Raw genomic sequence first — 14,925 nt, 5'->3', positions numbered from 1 at the left:
CCACGAGACTGCGAGTCTGTCCAGTCTGGGAAGGGGCAGACAGGGAAGGGTGGGGAGCCCCCCAGACTGGTCAATGCCTCGGCCAAGGGAACCCAGCCAGGAGCATACCCTTGAAGGGGCGCTGGGTGACCAGGGTGGTCCTGGACATCCGGAGGCCGGGAGAAGCAGAGCACACTCCGGAAACCAGCCCCCAAACCCCTGCACCTTCTTCGTGCCCTGAAACCTTGCTCCTGTCTCTTCTCCCCAGGGACCCCAGCCCTCAGGGACTGCTTTGTGCTCTGTGGCTTGACCCTCCATGTGGCCCTCTCCTCCCTGTCCCAGTGCTTGTCCAGGGCAGCAGAAGGCGTAGATAGGGCAGGAACCGTCCTCCACAGCCTGAACACCCAGGAAGGGGACTCAGACCCAAGGAGTCTTCTGTCCTTCTCCAAGCTGTCAGCTAAAATGCAGCCAATTTTCTCAATAACATTTTCTCCCTTTATGTTAAAGAAAGGCATTCTTTCTTGGTCTCTCCTTCTATCTCCTAGACGGCCAGCCACACGAGAGCTGGGTCTTCTCCCTAAGCCAGATGCTCAGTAGTGGGGGCGGGGCAGGCAGGGGAAGGACAGGGACAGCAACACACTGTGCGTTTTTGAGCATTAATCTCCTTCAGAGGCTTACTTTTGTACCTAGAACCAACACTCCTTCCTGGAAAGAGCAAAGCGTTCCTTTTTGGGGCTTTCCTCATTGAATCTGACCTGTCGTCACCACCTGGTAAGTCTGTGTACCTACGAGACATCCAGATGGCAGCCGGTAGGGCTCCTCTCCACTCCAGGCTGGTTCGGGAGCTCCGGTGGCACCCGGCCAGGTGGGCCGGCCACTTTCGTTTATAGCTGCCAAGGTCCCACACGGATTTCCACATTCTCCCTGTCAAAGTATGGCTTTCAGAAAGCTAAAAACGTGCTTCTCACACAAGTATGGGGTGAAGACGAGGCAGAAATTCTCTCCAACCCATTCACGAGTAGCCAGGGAGATGGTAGGACCAGCTCCGACAGGCCTCAGAGGAGCGGGGACAGTCCATCCATCAGGAAGGACTTTCTGAGGTAGGGTGCTGAGTCAGAGACAAGGTGTCCTGTCCCACAGAGGAGTCAGGTCATGACCTGTCCAGTTGTCCTTTCTGCCGGGCGGATTACTCCCATATCTCCCAGGAACAGCCGATCAGCCAGCGTAAAGCTGCATGGAAGCTGAGCCCTTAGGTAATGGTGATGTCGAGCACAGTCCCCGTAATCCCTGGGTGGGCTGGCCCAGCCCTGCCCCAGGATGACACAGAAATGGCATGTCAGTCACCTTTTGGCCTTAGTGCCAAGTTTGAAATGACCAAAGGCTACAGGCGAGGATGCTGTACCATCCAGGTCTGCCTGATGTGCGTCTGTGGGTGGGCTTGTGACCTCGCTCATGTCTCGCTTCCGTCCTTCTCTTCTGGGCGGCCATCTCAGAAACACCTGACATTGTTGTCATTCACAGTGTTTGCTTGGCGCAGTTGTAGGTCTTGTTCTCTGAATTTTGAAAAACTAACAGAATGTCTTGTGTTTCTAATTAAAGGGAGTGTCTGATGGTGTTCCGTTGAAAATCATGTTTCCCCGACCCCCAAGCCCATCAAGGACACAGCAAGGCACAAACGGGCCCAGAGAGAGCAGAAGTGCCTCGTCCCAGAACTCTCTGAAGGTAGGAGGGGTCACACAGCTAAAAGCATTTGTCAAAAACTTGGTCACACTCAAGAACTCATTGTGACATGACGCTGTGGGAGAAGGAGCAGCTCCCTGTCCCTGATGTGCCAGCGCATGGCTGAGAAGGAAGAGAACCTGGTTCCAATCCCGGACTCTCTGTCCACAGTCCCGTAGCCTGGAGCAAGTTACCCACCCAGACTCCTATTCCCATTCGTCATGGGACCTGCTGTTCTATGAGAGAAGACAGAGGAAACTGTTTTATTTTTGCGAGGGGAAGAGCCAGCCAGGGAATGCCACAGCATTGAGGGACCTGCCTTTCCCCTTCCAATTCCTTTTTTCCACTCTCAGAAGCAACTTGGCGAAGCTCCCTGTTTCCAGCTCACCCTTCTTTTAGCCGCTCTTTCAGGGATGAGGTGACCGTGGAAAAAAAGAAGCATCATGAGAATTCACTCAGCAAAGCTCACAGTGGAAAATGGGTCACAGGGTGACCACAGTGAGTCATTCTGGATGGGGTACAGAACACACAAAACCACCCCACACACAACCACCCCACACTGCCTGGGTTCTTGGGAATTTCCAGTGGGAAGTCTCTGCTTCTGACCAAGACAGATGGGACAGCCTGTCCCAGTGGGAACACTTCAGGAAGTCAATGTTACTCAATTCAACTTAAAATAAACATTTATTGAGCTTTATGAATCCACCTTTGCCAAACCCTGTGCCTTATCTCAGAAGGGGAGCCACATAAATTTGGATGGGATCAGAAAACAGCTGAGAAATCATTTTAGGTCTTGAAAGTTGGTTGAATTCGGATAGACAGAGACCGTAGGAGAGGCATTTCAGACATCGGGAAGAACCTAAGGGAACCCAGGTTGTGAGACTCGATTACCATCCCTGGGGAATGGAAAACATGTGCTGATGGGAAAAGTCCAGCCCTGGATGTCAACAACTCTCAGATTTGGGCTGCTCTTGGGAGGGGGCCATCGCCCCACAGTCTGCCCTTTGTGTCAATGCTCTCCCTCCTTCCTGACCCTCCTGGTTCTGTCCTGATTCTACCATAATCCTAGTCTCAGCCTCAGAGCCATCCGTCGGGGCTCAAACCATCACCTAGCTGTCAACACAGACCCTGCCTCTGTGGGGCTGCTCATCCCCACCCCTTCTCCCTTCCCATGCCACGGTAGGCTCTCTGCATGACCCTCATGTTGGCTGTTGCAAGACATCCTCACATTTTTTCCCAGCTCGGGCAGGAAGTGCTCTAACTCCTAGCTGTCGTGATCACCTCCTTAAATATAACGTGGACTCTGGCTCTGGCTTTCCAGAAAGGCACACTGTCTGAGAACTGGGTTTGAAGTTCGGGGCAGTGGGGGTGAAATGTGACAACTCAGCTCTCGGGCAACTGGGAAATGCAAGTGTCGCCTGTTTGGTGAACAGACGCGGTCCTGTAGACAAGACGTCCCCCAGCTTTAAGTAGTCAGAGTGTGGCAAGTTCTAATGATGAAAGCTAGAGTGACATTCCGTCTTGTGCCTTCCCTCAGTCCCCTCTTTCCCTGCCACCTTCAAGCAGCATCTACAAAAAAGGAAAATGAAAATTTGGAGGAAAAAGAACCAAGTGGAGCCAACAGTTCAGGAGTAAGAACCACTCATTGAAGAACAGCATAGAGGAATGACCAGGCACTCAGAATCATGCCAAATCCCTGGTTTGGGGGTCTAAGTCTTCAAGGATAAACCCTCAGACCCCTTAGAAGCCACCAGCAACACCCACGGGTCCTGTTTTCCAGCTGGTCTGCACAGCACTGGTTGGACACAGGTCCTCCTCCTGGCCCCGGTAGATGCTGCCTTTTCCTTTCCTCATTTTCTATAGCTTTAATGCCCTTTATTTTTTTCAATTATGAGTCGTAATGAGCCCGACACGGGCAACTCACCTCCACCACGGGCTCCAGGAGCAGGAAGTGGGCCGGCGTCTGGCCTGAGACTCTGGGACAGAGGCACCTGCTCCACGCCTGTCACCCAGCTTGGGACCCACGTGTCCCCGCAATGCCCCAGGACCTCCCATCCTAAATATGCTCCATATGAGGCCAAGAAAACAAGACCTCCCACCGGGACGGTGGGATCCTCATCCCTGCTTGCACAGGGAAGCCCAGTGTGTGTCCTGCTCAACTGTGCCCGGTGGCGGCGTCAGTCCCATCCCTCGCCAGAAGGCACATGGGTGCTGAGCAGGTGAGGTTCATTGGCCCACACAGGGACTGCAGATTTGGAGGAGAAAGCCCCATCCCAAAAGTCACATGGGCCTGAGCCAGGCACCCCCCTTCCAAGTTCTATGGGTCTGGGGCTGTGATTTCCTCGTTGCTGGCCGTGGCCCCTGCCGTGGGTGCCGAGAGTCCTGCCAGCGAGCTTGTCCAGGATCAGTAGTGAGAACAAGAGCCCCACTCCCCATCTCTGCTTCCATCCCACAGGGAATGGGGTAGAGACACTCCTTTCACAGGATTCCCGAAGAAAGTGGGGCCCTGGCAGCATTCGTCACATCAGCCAGAGAGGAGGAACAGCCCAAGAACCCAGCGGAGGTCAAGTGGGTAAAGAAAATGTGGTATATCCATGCAGAGGAATATTAGCAGTTGTTAAAGGATGACATACTGATACACACTGATACACACTACAACATGAGTAAACTCCGAAGCGCCACACTAAGAGAACCCGGATAGAAAAGGCGCGTGTTGTATGATCCCCTGTATATGGATTGCCCAGAATCCGCAAATCCACAGCGATGGAGACCGGACTGGGGGGCAGTGGGAAGGGAGCTAATGGGTACCAGGTTTCTTTTTGGGGTGATGAAAGTGCTCCAGAACCAGACGGGGGTGGTTAGGCGACATTGTGAAGGTACTCGACACAATGCACGGTGCACTTTAAAATCGTTAAAATTACAAATTTTATTGCAAGGGTGAAGTGGGCCACAGGGAGGGAGAGAGGGAGGTGGACCTCAGCAGTCTGTCTCCATAGTCCTGGGGTGAAGCCCGGGGGCGTCTGAGTCTTTCTGAGGAGCACTCCCCTGCAGGGCATCAGGGACGGTGTTGGTGCAGAAGTGTGTGAAGTGCTGAGGCCCACAGGAGCCACCAGACGCTTGACAGCAATCAGGAGCCCAGGGGCTGCCCAGGGTGACCAGCTAGCAGCCGGGCTGAGACCTGCCCGCGGGCATGCTTGCCTGGCACTCTGCTTTCGTGGTGCCCTTTACTCCGGGTCCTCATGAGGACGCGGTTCCCACCCTGTTCTGGGCCTCGGAGACAGCGTTGGCCGAGCCTGGCCTCCCCACTACTCTGCAAAGACCCAAAGTTGCAACACGGCCCGTCGGGGCCTGTGGGAGGGATCAAGGCCCCCCTGGCCTATTGCGTTTGGCTTGCTGCCTTTTCTTTAAGTTCACAGCCTCCTCCTTTCTGCCTCCTGATTCTCAGTGTTCAATAGCTAATAGCAATCCCTCCCTTCCTATTTATAACCACCTAATAATGCCCAGCGTCTCTCTGTGGCCACTAACCCGCCCACTAACCCGACCGCTGACAGTCAGGGCAGTGTTTCTCCTGGGCCTGGCGGAGGCAGGCCTCCTGTGGCTGGCACCCTGTGGCTGGCACAGAGACCGAGGGGCAGCCGCTCCCTGCCTGGAAAAACCAATTTTCTCTCCACTTCCCGTGAGTGAGTGTGCGTGTGCCCAGGCGTGGGTGGGTGTGGGCCGCCGGCCGGCACAGAGCACACCATTATTGGGACTCCCTCCTTGCTCCCTGCACACAGACGTTTCTGAAGGCAGTTTGAATTTTTGTGGAAAGTTCATTTTTTAATTTTTCCCTCTTGTTTCTCGGGTAACATCAAAAACAAACACACACACAGCTGCGTCAAGCTGGCTCCCAGCTCCATTTTTCCAGCAGACACCCACGGCGGGAACGTCAGCAAGACTTGGCTTCCAGAACCTCAAACTGACTCTCGCTTAACCCCCTGCTGCCCACCTCGCTCTGTTCTCAACCCGCCACAGAGCCCGCTGCTAATGTCCATCTGCAGGACACCAAGGAGAAAGGGCCGAGGCTTCCTTGCCCGCCGTAGGGCAAGCTTCTTCTCAGACCTGCGTGGTGGGGAACATCTCTGCTCTGGCATCCCAACCCTGCTCACGATTTAAACTATGAACAACAACAACACTGCCTTCTTCCTCGTCTAACGACCAGAGCTTCTGATGGCTGAACAAGCTCTCTGTGCCTTGAAGCCTGGGATTCTTGTCTCAAGAAATCACAGAATTTGATTGCTAGAAAAATATTTTTGCTTTATTCCCAGTGTTTCATTGTAAAATGAAGAAACCAAGGAGCTAATGGAAAGCCGCACAACAAATTAGTGGGCAAAGGCAGAAGGAGGAACCCTCACTCCTCTGCCACAGGCCACCCTTTGCACCACTTGGCTGGTCCCCACTGGCAGCGAGCTGCTGTACAGAGGGAGGGGAAGCCCTCCCCTCCGGCTTCCGAGAATTAGCTGCCTCACCAAGGCTGGTTTTGCTGACTTGTTCTATTTTTATTCAAAATAAGGAATTCCAAATCTCTGTCCAGTTTTGAAACTCAAATATGTAGTCTTGACAACACAGAAACTTTGCTAACATATATGAGCCTCTTAGTGAAATTCCCCCTTTTACTCATTGATTCGCCAAGAGTTTATTCAACACCTACTATGAGCAGAGCACCGTGTGGTGGCAATGGAGTGTGGAAAAGACCAGGTCTTTGCCCTCAAGGACTGGAGCAGGTCCTGGCCTCCCAAGGCTGCAGACACGGCCATGGACAGGTGGCATGAGCTGTGCAGGCCACGAGTGCTAAATTTTCACGTGGAAATTTGCACCCCTTCTGCAAGATTTCACAGGGAAAGAGAAGCTGTTGCTTTGGCTTCTTGGCAAAACAATTTAGTTCTTACATTACCTTGGGGCACCTGGGTGGCTCAGTCAGTTGGGTATCTGCCCCTTCGGCTCGGGTCGTGATCCCAGGGTTCCCTGCTCATCGGGGAGCCTGCTTCTCCCTCTCCCTCTGCCCACCACTTCCCCTGCTTGTGCTCACTCTCTCTGTCAAATAAATAAATAAAATCTTTTTTTTTAAATGCTTACATTATCTTAGTCCTACCCAGAGGAAACAAAACAGTAAACCAATTATAAAAACTCCATGTTTTAAAATCCCTGGTGCAATCCTTGTTCCACGCCCCTCTCTAGGCCTGTCTGATCGGACACGAGCAACAGACTGTCAAGGTATCTTACTAAAGGTTTGCTAAAGGACACCCTACCGGCACCTACCATACATTCAGTGGCAGTGTAGACGGAGACGAGGGTCGTGTAACTCTACGTACAGCTGACAGCGAAGTTTGGGGAAAGAATTTCAAGCAAAAGAGTAATTTGAAAATCACCATCTGAGGCTCCCAGTCAGGAACCCTATAAAATATCTGGGCTAGAAATTCCCCACCCCCTCAAAAATGTGTTCGGGCTGGAAGCCAAGGGAGGGGCTGGGTTTGTGCCAGGAGCCTCGCAGCCCGCGGCCCGTTGTATGAACGGCAAGCCCATCAGGACCAGCTGAGGCTCTCCTCCTGAGACGGGCCCAGGCCCAGGACCCGGGGCCAAGGAGGGCAGGCCTGGAGGAGCTAGGGGACCGAGATGCCACCCAGGCTCTCCTATCTGTCACATCAACAGCAAGGGTGGCCCAGGACTGTTCCTGGACTAGCCGCCTGGCTGCACGCAGTTTCTGCTCCCTTCTAGAACCCTCTGCAGCTTCTCCTGCTCTGGGTCTCCTCACGGGTCCATAGTAAATCCTCCTCCTTTCATCCGGCTGTGAAGAAATTCCACCAGGGCCTACGTCAGTCTCCGCAACCTCCATCCCAGGTCCTGTTGCTTAGGTCCCGGTCCTAAGCAACGAGCCACTTAAAACCTTCCTTTATAAACACCGAATAAAGAAAATCATGGGCTCAATAAAAATGTTACCGTTAGAAGAATGTCCTTCAAGAGGCAGAAGCCCTGACGGTTGAGGGACATCCTGGGGAAACACCTGTGAAGGCTGGGTGGGGGCCAGGGCGGAGAGGCTGACCGGGCAGGACGCAGGACTGGCTCAGACCGGCAGTGCGCCCCTCACGCACCCCCAGGCATTCACACCCCTAGCTGAGTCACGGGGGGAGCACCCTTGGTACAGGCCCCCCATCAGTGCTCAGTGGGCCCGGGGAGGGAGGTGGACCTGTCGATCACTTCTGCTTCCCAGACAGCACCCGGCAGGCGCTGCGTCAGCGTCAGTCTCCTCCAGGGTCAGTGGTGGGACCACCTAAGCAGGTCTCCACGGCTTCCCGGAGCGTGACTCGAAACTTCATCCTGGAGGAGTGGCTGACGTTGAACCTGAGACCACATTCTGCAGGTGTTCTCCCAAGGGGGCGGGAGGGGTGCGCCTCAGACCCCCTGGGAACCACCTGGCTTCACAGATGTCCTTCCCAGTCCACAAAACCTCGAAGGCCATCCTACCTCCTGACGATCAGAGCGCTTGCCCCAGTAATCAGCAAGTCCCCTTCTCATCTGTCAGTCCCTGGACATGGGAGTCTACAGTCCTGTGTTGTCAGCGGTGACTTATGGTCCAGTGGGACCCTTCAGGGACCAGACCTTCAACCCTATAGAGCCTGGAGTTGCAGAAACAGGAAGCCCAGAACTCCCTGTGGGCCACTGGGAGTGATGGAAGGTGGGACTCTTCGAGTCCTGGACCCATGGGGCTTTCTGCTGGGGACGGAGCACCATATTGGTGGCTCCACCTATGGCAGCACATCATTCTGCAGGGGGCACCTGCCTCGCGGCTTTGCCTCCTCACTGGTGCCTCAGTTCTGCCTTTAAAAGAGGTTCCAGCCTTCGGTGAGGCGGGCGGCTCTGGTGCTACAGGTATGACTCGCAGGCCCCACAGTCACAAGCCTGCTGCCACGCTCCTGCGCTGTGACGCGGACCCCGTGGGACGCTGAGTTTGTGAGAGTCCGTGACTGCATGCCTGTGGGTCAGGCGTTGCGCAGCCCCACAGGCTGAGGCTCCGCGGACAGGGTCCCTCTCTTCTGGAACATCTGTCCACCCAGCTCCTCCAGGACAGACGGAGTCCAGGGTAGCTGACTTGCCACCAGCGACCCAGCTGGTGTCCTTGAGGAACGATGGGCTCAGTGCCGGTCTCCGCGGCTGAGCGTCTGGACACGCCAAGCCGGATCTCTCTTCAGTGGAAGTCCGTACGCTTGGACCCCTCTCTGTCGCCACGGCCCCTCCATTTAGATGTCCGTCACGCAGTCCTGGACACCTGGTCGTGCAGCCTGGTGAATGTCCCTGGCCGAGACATTCTGTCAGCTTGGTAGTTTAGGGCTCTTCGTGGTGAATGTTTCTCGTGTTAACAAGTGGTAAAAAGCATCTTTGTGTGCACTCACAAATGCACACACACATGCCTCTACCCCAGAATTCCTCTCCCCTGATCTTGTAGTCTTTCCTTCCAGCTCCCTGACCAGACAGCCGGGCCAGGCATGTTGCCCACTCCTCCTTCCACACAGAGTGGGCGACCAGGTGCTCGAAGCACTGCCCTGTGGGCAGCTTTCCTCCTTCATGGTCTTTCTAGACACTCTTGACTATGGGCAGAGTGCAACAGCCATCCGTTTCCAGTGTGTTCTCATGGCAGGCTGACCCCATCTATAAACTGAGCTCAAGGTCTTCCTCATGTATCTGGTCAGACAGAGCCTTCCACATGGCCATAGGTATGAGCTGGGAAAGAAGCCACTGGTGTCACCATTCTGGTGACCAGGGAGTCCGAGCTACCAGCTTGTACCTTCCTCACACACTCTTTTCCAACATTTGAAACACTGCTGCTGGACCTATGTGGCTTCATGACATGGTGAATCCAGCGGACTCTACCCCAAAGTGGGGAGTTTCCAACATGTGGTCACTTGCTGTCCCTGGTCGATGCTCTGCCCATCCAGGCCCTGTTTCTCCAAGAACCTGGGATTCGCTGCTATGGAGGGCAGGGCTCGGTGCGGAGACCCTCTTCCTCCTCCCACCTGACCAGCATGAGGCCACCGATATAACTGCCCAGCACCGTGTTCCGAGCGATGTCTAGGCAGTCCAGATCTCCTTGGACTATATCATGACAGGAGAACCTGCGACGAAAATGTAAATATATATTTTAATCCGTCACACACAATCACAGGTGGATTCTCATAGTCTTTCTAGTCCGGATAGAAGAGAACACATTCACCAAAACATACATCCATGTACCTGAGCTCTTGCTAATCTGCTCTCTCAGCAATACCGGATCCAGAGCAGCGGCTGTATTTGACTTCCCACTCGGTTACTCCTGTAGCAGGTCATAGTCACTCTTCAGGACACATTCAAGTGCTGACTGGGTGAAGTTAGCACAGCCATGGTAGGATCTACATATTTTATGTTTTTAATGGCACTATTCTCTGTCATCCCTCTAGAACATGATAAGGTTTCTGTTTTACTGTCTCGCCTGGAGGTAGGGAGAAATTTCATAGGTTTCCAATTGGGCCTTCCCATCGTTATCGCTTATAACCCACAGGTCAAGAACCCAGTGTGGAGTCCACCCCATTGCCAAGTGTATCGATCGCAATCCCCTCCTCTGGGAGCAAGGACATGATCACAAGGTGGGTTGGTGGTCCCAGGGACCCATGGTGAGCTGGAGGTCAGTCACAACTCTATTATCTGAAAACCCTCCACAGTCACAGTTTAGGTCTTTGAGTAATAATGTAAGCTCAGACTCTGTGCCCAATTGTCCTCAAAATGTCTGAGCCTTTTCTATTCCCAGTGTCCCAAGGAAATGGCTGTGAATGAACTTTCTTCCCACTCATCTAACTGCACGCACACGTGTGTGTGTGTGTGTGTGTGTGTGTGTGTGTGTGTGTGTGTGTGAAGCTAAACTTGACTTCATACCAATGCCTACAACTCCAACCCCATACTCCAGCGTTCATTCTAGTCTCCCTTTCTAATGTATCTAGAACTTCCACCCCCAAAGTGAGAAGAAATCTTGCTCCCGCCACCCACCATCATTTACTTGTTTGTTCAATCCTAATATCCACCTAAAGCAGTTTCAGAATTGCTAACCTGTGTCCTACCCAGGAAATGGACCTGGACTATGTTCCATGGGATGACCCAGAGGACACCGCATCCCCCAAGGCCATCCTAAATGAACTAATAAAGGGAACTTGTGTCACTCAAGTTCAGCCGTGGCTCCCTTCTGTGGGCCAGAGCAGAAAACATGGTCACAGAGCTGGACTTGTTCATGTCCAGGGAATGGTGAGGCCCAAAATAATAGAGGCCAGATGACAGCACTTAGCTACCAGGGTCAGGCTGCAACTATTTGAATGACGAGAGAGGTTGTCATTGCAGTCAAAGTGCTCTAGTCACAGGGAACTAGGGAGGGGCCAGTAGCACACGGTGTCCCTCGGAGAGGCATCGCAGACGGGAAGGTCAAGGAAGTTGCAGGTGAGCTTAGAGGAAGAGGAGTCTCGTCCATGTTGCTCATTGATGTGTCTCCAGGGCCCAAACACGGGGCCCAGCCCGGAGCAGGTACTCAATTATTGACTTTTGAATGTACGATAAATAAATATAACACAGGCATCAATAAACGTTTATTCATAAATTAAAAAAAACAAGTGACTGGAAAATTCATAGGCTTGTTGGCTCTCTGTGTGTTGGGAGATGGGTGATGGTTTGGGATATAGTTTCAGACATCAAAAATACTGGATTAATTGCATGAATGTGCCAAAGATTGATCCAGTGACTTTACTGGATGATGCCGAAAAGTGTTAGTAAGGGTTCCTTCAGAGCTCTGGCTTTCTCTTGGCCACTCACATGAGCTCTCAGTACCTCTAGAAGTCCCTGACAGTTTTGCATCTGCAACAGAAGGCTTGCTTGTTAATTGCCAACCTCTTTGAAAACAGAGTCTCCATCTTTCAAAGGGGTCATTTACGGTCGTGTCTCCGTAGGTTGGCTTTGTCCCTCCTCTTTAAGATACTTGTTATTGGTGGTGGGAAATTAACAGTTTTAGGACTAGATGAGTTTGCATTTATAATAAAACTGTAGTTTGGAGTGTAAGAGGGTGCCAGGGCTATACAGGCTGACGAGGCCTCAGAGTGTGTTCTGTCACCCAACTAAAAGTCAACTGCCCTACCTGACGCATGCCTGAGACCCATCATCCTTCCTGGGAATCCCTCTTAGTCCCCCCTGGGGACTAAGGCACTGATAACATGTGCATCTATTTTCTGGGTGGGGTGACACACTTCTCCATTGTCTCACATCAGCAAGAGACCCTGGGGGCCTAATACTTAGGATAGCAGGCCTAGGGTTATAGGCCATGGGTCCAAGCTGAGTGTGGTAGTAACACCCCAAGGAGTCCAGAAAGCAGGAAGTCAAGTGCTTGGAGATAGGCCCCTGAAAGACAGAGGTGAGTGCAGTGGAGTAAGAGTCAGACTATGGGGCTCTGTTTGAGGCCCTGGAAACCTAATCATCTGGTATCTCAGCTGCTCCAGCTACTCAAAGGAATACAAACGAAGTTAAGAGAGTCCTGAAATCAGAGTGAGATGTACTGGGCTGTGGCCACAGGTCAGCCATTTATGGAAGGAATGGAGAGGAATGGAAGTTACATTTTAAAAGAAACAAAGGCCTCAGCCGCAGCAACTTCTTCCTAGGAACATCGCTAAAGGCAAGGGAAGCAAAGGCAAAAATGAACTACTGGGACTTCATCAAGATCAAAACCTTTGCATAGCAAAGGAAACAGTTAACAAAACCAAAAGACAACTGACAGAATGGGAGAAGATATTTGCAAATGACATATCAGATAAAGGGCTAGTATCCAAAATCTATAAAGAACTTATCAAACTCAACACCCACAGAACAAATAATCCAATCAAGAAATGGGCAGAAGACATGGACAGACATTTCTGCAAAGAAGACATCCAGGTGGCCAACAGACACATGAAAAAGTGCTCCACATCACTCGGCATCAGGGAAATACGAATCAAAACCACAATGAGATACCACCTCACACCAGTCAGAATGGCTAAAATTAACCAGTCAGGAAAGGACAGATGCTGGCCAGAATGTGGAGAAAGGGGAACTCTCCTACACTGTTGGTGGGAATGCAAGCTGGTGCAACCACTCTGGAAAACAACATGGAGGTTCCTCAAAAAGTTGAAAATAGAGCTACCCTATGACCCAGCAATTGCACTACTGGGTTTTTACCCTAAAGATACAAACGTAGTGATCCAAAGGGGCACGGGCACCTGAATGTTTATAGCAGCAATGTCCACAATAGCTAAACTATGGAAAGAACCTAGATTCCATCAACAGATGAATGGATAAAGAAGATGTGGTGTATATACAAAGGAATACTATGCAGCCATCAAAAGAAATGAAATCCAGGGGTGCCTGGGTGGCTCAGTGGGTTAAGCCTCTGCCTTCAGCTCAGGTCATGATCTCAGGGTCCTGGGATTGAGCCCCACATCGGGCTCTCTGCTCAGCGGGGAGCCTGCTTCCCTCTCTCTCTTTGCCTGCTGCTCTGCCTACTTGTGATCTCTCTCTGTCAAATAAATAAATAAAATCTTAAAAAAAGAAAAGAAAAGAAATGAAATGAAATCTTGCCATTTGCAACGATGTGGATGGAACTAGAGGGTATTATGCTTAGCAAAATAAGTCAATCGGAGAAAGACAACTATCATATGATTTCCCTGATATGTGGAAGTGGAGATGCAATGTGGGGGGTTTGAGGGGTAGGAAAAGAATAAAGGAAACAAGATGGGATTGGGAGGGAGACAAACCATAAGAGACTCTTAATGTCACAAAACAAACTGAGGGGGGCTGGGGGGGAGCAGGGTAGGGAGAGGGTGGTGGGGTTATGGACATTGGGGAGGGTATGTGCTATGGTGAGTGCTGTGAGTTGTGTAAACCTGGCAATTCACAGACCTGTACCCCTGGGGCTAATAATACATTATATGTTTATTAAAAAATTTTTTTTAAATTAAAAGAATTAAATTTAAATTTAAATTTAAATTTAAATTTAAATTTAAATTTAATTAAAATTTAAATTTAATTCTTTAAATTTTAAATTAAAAGAATAAAAAGAAACAAAAGGAATTGCTAGAGCCAAAAATAAAATACCTGACATAAAAGATCATTGGTTGGTTTTTAAATAGATTGGGCATTAGAGATGAAAAGATCAGTGAAACAGAAGAAACAGCAATGGAAACGACAAGCTGAAAGACACAGAGGAAAACGCATAAGACAAAGAGCAGAGTGTCAGAGACCTAAGGGATGTTGTCAAATGATCAGGCATAGTTGTCACTGGAATTCTGGGATGAAGGAAATCCGAAAAATATTTGACAAAGCAATTGATTTTTTTTTTATTTGATAAAAACTATGAAGTTACAGATACAAGAAACTCAACAAGCACCAAACAGTATAAACAAAGGAAATCAATGCTAGGAACATCATAATCAAATTGCTTAAAAACAACGGTACAGAGAAATTCCTTAAAGCAGTAGTAGAGAAAAAGACAGTAACATTAAGGGCCGGGGGAGACATCTTACATCCAGGGAAGCAGACTTCTCAACAGCAGCCATGCAAGCTGCTGACCATGGGACAAGATACTAGCAGTACTGAAGGGAAAATCATGAACCTAGAGGTCTGTAATCAGAAAAACCAGCTTAAAAAATGAAAGCGGAATACAGACATTTTCAAACAAACAAAAGCTAAGAGAATCCTTGTCTAGCAGAATTGCACCTACAAGAAATGATAAAGGAAGTTCTTCGGAAAGAAGGGAAATTGTACCAGTTGGAAATGCAAAGCTACATAGAATAATAGGGCGTATTACAGACAGCTATGTAAGAGTTTGTCTCATTTTAAAATAACTTTGTAAGATAACGGTTTAAAATGAAAATAATACCAGTGTACTTTGGAGCTTATAACATATGTATAAATAAAACATGTAATAGTAATAGCACAAAGGATGGGAGAGAGCCATGGAAGTACAGTGTCATAAGTTTATTAAATTTAATTTTAAATTGAAATTTAAAAATTTATTAAAATACATGAGAAGTAGAATATTAGAAGAAAGTAAAAGATGTATCTTTTTTACCCTAGAGCAATCATTGGAAAAATAAAACAAAGAGGTAGGGCTAATAAACAAATAAAGGAGGCAAAATAGAATACTAAAAATATTTG

The 14,925-nt window shown here is 50.2% G+C and overlaps 1 long non-coding RNA gene across 1 annotated transcript; it reads left to right on the top strand.

Annotated features, from left to right (window-relative positions):
* The first annotated feature begins 669 nt into the window (after nucleotides 1-669).
* On the top strand, nucleotides 670-2,374 carry LOC125089266 (uncharacterized). Its single transcript, XR_007123906.1, has 3 exons — nucleotides 670-750; nucleotides 1,579-1,701; nucleotides 2,052-2,374. It is a non-coding gene; the product is annotated as an uncharacterized LOC125089266 (long non-coding RNA).
* The last annotated feature ends 12,551 nt before the right edge of the window (nucleotides 2,375-14,925 follow it).

Source organism: Lutra lutra, chromosome 1 (genome assembly GCF_902655055.1).
Source record: "Lutra lutra chromosome 1, mLutLut1.2, whole genome shotgun sequence".
Lineage (NCBI taxonomy): Eukaryota > Metazoa > Chordata > Mammalia > Carnivora > Mustelidae > Lutra > Lutra lutra.
Note: the sequence above shows the minus strand (reverse complement) of the source record. Positions and strands in the feature narration are given on the sequence as shown.